The 4,045-nt window shown below is 43.3% G+C and overlaps 1 protein-coding gene across 1 annotated transcript in view; it reads right to left on the reverse strand.

The window, feature by feature from the left end:
• Positions 1 to 4,045, reverse strand: part of LOC101857158 (muscle M-line assembly protein unc-89) — a gene marked incomplete in the record, with an annotated part of 76,337 nt that overhangs the window by 40,505 nt on the left and 31,787 nt on the right.

Genomic DNA, 4,045 nt, shown 5'->3' on the forward strand with positions numbered 1-4,045 from the left:
GAGAGAGAGAGAGAGAGAGAGAGAGAGAGAGAGAGGGGGGAGGAGGGAGGGATAAGGGGGTTATTTTTTACTTTTATTTCATGCAACTCCTAGACCTTGTCTAAAAGTCTCAAAGTAAGTCAGTTGTGTTGATAAAAGAATCATTCGTCTGTTATTCATTGTGGGAGATGTACAAACATTATTCCCCCCCCCCTTTTTCAACGTCAAGTCTACCCAGCATCTACTCTCAGTTAAGCATTTATATTTTCTTTTAAGTCTAGAATCTTACAATATTTTCTGAGGTGAGGAGTACTAAAAGAACACAAAAACTGCTGACAAAAGTACGGACGCTCTTGAACGCACAAGTACGGTACCAGGTGAACGCTGGCAGAGGCAGGGGGAAGCACCCTCGTGAGGTGCAGGTAGGAGGAAACAGACCAGGCCGGGTACGCGGGTCTGGCACTGATTCACCTTCCCCCTGTTTACATCACCCGACAAAACAGCGCCTTGAAACACAGCCAGGTCTTGCAAGTCTCTACTTAATGCCGCTGGGGAGGCACCGTGATCACAACAACCGCGAACCCTCTGGAAACGTCTTTCTATAGCGCTCTTTCGCTCTCCTGTCCTATCCTAGATGTCTTTCTCTCTCTTGCTCGTTCTTTCTATCACACACACACACACACACACACACACACACACACACAAACACACACATACACACACACACACGCACACACGCACACACATAAAACCTTCCTCACTCACTCTGCCTACTTCAATCTCCCCCCGACCTCTCTCTCTTTCTCTCCCTCTTTTTCTCCACCCCACCTCTCTTTTTCTCTCTCTCTCCCTCTCTCTCCCCCTCTCTCTCTCCCTCTCCCTCTCTCTCTCTTGTTCTCTCTCTCTCTCTCTTTCTCTCTCTCCCCCCCTCTCTCTCTCTCTTGTTCTCTCTCTCTCTCTCTCTCTTTTCTGTTCCCCTTCTATCTTTTATTTCTCTCTTCGCCCCTTCTCTTTCTACGTCTTTCTCTCGACCTGTGTCTCTCGTCGTCTCTCTATATCCTTACATCACTTTCCTCCTCTTTCTTGTAATCGCTGTTTTTTTTTAGTTCTTACATTTGACCAACAAATAGAAAGTTCTAGAGCGTTTTCTGCGTCTAAGTAAAAGCGTACCAGCTCAGAGAACTGCTCATCATCGTCACCACTGCCTTTCTCACACGGCATCAGGGTATAGGCCACGAACAAATACGTTCCAGCTTTCCCAGGAAAATTAAGTAAGAAAAGTGGTCGGTTATGCCACCCAGCATTTCCATGGGCCTCTGTCTGATCACGTTATTCCAGTCTCCATCACCCACCTTCCTCATCCCGTCTAGTACTCTTTCTACAATCAGATTGCGTCAATGCTCAGAGCTTTTCTCCTTTGGTTTACATTGGTGTATTTTACCTCTTGTCTATACTCAACCCAACAGCAATATCTGCCACATATCTTTTTTATTCTACACTCGTATTTTGTTTCTCTTTAATAGGATGCAAAAAAACCCTGCCTCTACAAATCGTTTTTCATCTTGTTGCGCGCTCGTTCATATGTTATTTATGGAAAACGAATACGGTGCGCAATTTGATTTCGTGCTGATAATGCTCGTGAAACCTGTAACTTGTTTTCAGGCCGTGTTCCGGGTATTTTAAGCAGTTTTATCCCCCCCCCCCCCCTTGTCTGGTTTCCACAAGTTTCAGAAAATTCTTGATCCTGTACAGTTGCTTTAGCCAGTATGTTTGCTAGTTTGTTTTATAACAGGGAGAGACACCGAAGAACAGGAAACCTGAGCACTTAGAGCGTCTTGTTCTTTATAAGCTTTCTGAACAAAACGTATTTCAACAACTCTTACCGCAATGCATGATGTCAGCTATGTTGCAGGGTAAAATAGAGGCAAAGAGATAAAAAGTAAGACCCCTTGCACCATACGTTTGGACACATAAACTCCGACAGTGGTTTACAACTTCAGGAAATAAGAAATCAAATCAGAGACTGGAGAAGATGGAGGTCTGTTATGGCAAGGCGTGGGGCACCAAAGGACGATCACAGCCATGGTGAAAGGTGACAGGTGATATCATGCTAGGGCTGACAGAAGTCTTGCATTCTAGACCATAATTTTGAAAATACTTACTCCACGAACACATACCTCGTACTAGGTGAAAGCGTAGAATACCTGCTCTAGAATTATACCTTTACCTATTTGACAAAACCATTATCTCAGCCAACGCTGATGCGCCAGTAAGCAAAACGTCTCTCCATCGTGTATACTAAATATTTATGTCGTTTTCTTTTGAACTACTTACTCCCGTCCTTTTTGATTTCTGCATCGTTTATTGATTTCACTATGATCTATCTCTTTTCGGTCAGTCCGAGATTTATCCTAGGCTGAAGTCGTTTATGTCTGGATATTATTTTCTTTTCTTTTCGAAGTCAGACCTTTATTTTTTTGACCGTGTTCAGCGTAAAATTACAAGTAGCTCAAAAAATACTCTACATAATCCATCTTTTTAAAGATGTGTTTCGGTTTTGGATTTCAATGCCGACTTTCACCCTTTCCTCCCATTGCCCCTCCCCTACCAAAAGAAACAACAACAAACAAACCCAACAACCAACAACACACCGCACCCCACCCTTTTTTGTCTCCCCACTTACACCCATAACAACTCACACTGACGAAGCAGTTGCAGGTCTTGTGGAATTAATGCAAGCATCTAGGTTTTTTTAATCCACAGGAAAAAGTGTCAGAAGCGGAAATATATTTTGGCACCCTGTTAACAATTTTTATCAAGCTAGGCGTGGGTGCACAAGATAGCAATTCGAATCTCCAATAGGATGCTCTTGAATCTGGGTCGGTTGGTGAGTTTTCAAGGCTTGCCTTCTACTTGGTTTGACATTATCGGAGATTGACGTTAAATCTGTTCTCGCCCAAAAGAAAACCCAGATCGTTTTGAAAACATAGAGCTGATTGGATATGAAGTAGGCGAGTAAAAGACAGGCTAAGACACGTAAATCTTACAGCGACTCATGTTCATTTTTTAACGATGGATTAGGCTTGCTCTGAACTTGATCTGCTAGGATAAAAATACAGTTTGTGAATGACATAACTTTTTTTCACTTGACTGATAACATATTATTCTACCGGAATTGTCGTAAGTTCAGGGCCAGTGCCTTGATCATTTTTTTCTAAAAATGTATCCATTCTGTTTTCACTTGACCCTTTATATTAGCCCCTTTATACAAGCATGTTTTAACCGACGAGACGCCATAATCAGACAGCCACCAGAACAATCAGTATGGATACATTGCGGGCTTTGGTGCTGGGGGGAACTGAGCACTTATGGACCTGTCGGTATGCTATGACGTTGTTGCCCATGAGGACAGGTAATGCAGGTAATACAAGTCACAATCAAACATCAGAATAGTATATTTGAGGCTTCGTGAATCGACTATCGTCTTCGCAAGAAGCTTATTTCCTGCAGAAGTTCAAGACTTAGTGGGAGGAGCAGAAGGCATTGGAATCAACCATTGCTTGGAACCGTCAGCATCTACACACTTCGAGATGTGCTTCTTCAGGGGACGGAGCGCTTATGGGGATGCCTCTTGTGCAGTGATGTCGGTCCTTCACACAAGTAAACAAGTAAAACAAGTTCTTTTCTGGTGGAGCCAACACATAAAAGAACTAATCAGCCTACCTTCCAATTCCTCTCACCTCATCACTTGTTTTCCTATAAATTTCAGTACCCCCTTGACTATTTTCTATTTGTATCAATCATCATAGCACAATTTTCACAGTTCTGCCTGTTTTTGCTCCCCCCCCCCCTCTCTCTCTCTCTCTCTCTCTCTCTCTCTGTCTCCCTCTCTCTCTCTCTCTCTCTCTCTCTCTCTCTTTTTTCTCTTCTATGTCCGTCTGTTTCTCTCTTAGTCAGTTTTTCCCTTTCTCTGTCTCTTTCTCTCTCTCTCTTCTCTCTTTCTCTCTCTCTTTATTTTTCTCTCAGCCAAATTCTCCCACCCCTCTCTCTCCCCCCTCCCCCCCCT

Source organism: Aplysia californica, unplaced genomic scaffold (genome assembly GCF_000002075.1).
Source record: "Aplysia californica isolate F4 #8 unplaced genomic scaffold, AplCal3.0 scaffold01101, whole genome shotgun sequence".
Taxonomy (NCBI): Eukaryota; Metazoa; Mollusca; class Gastropoda; order Aplysiida; family Aplysiidae; genus Aplysia; species Aplysia californica.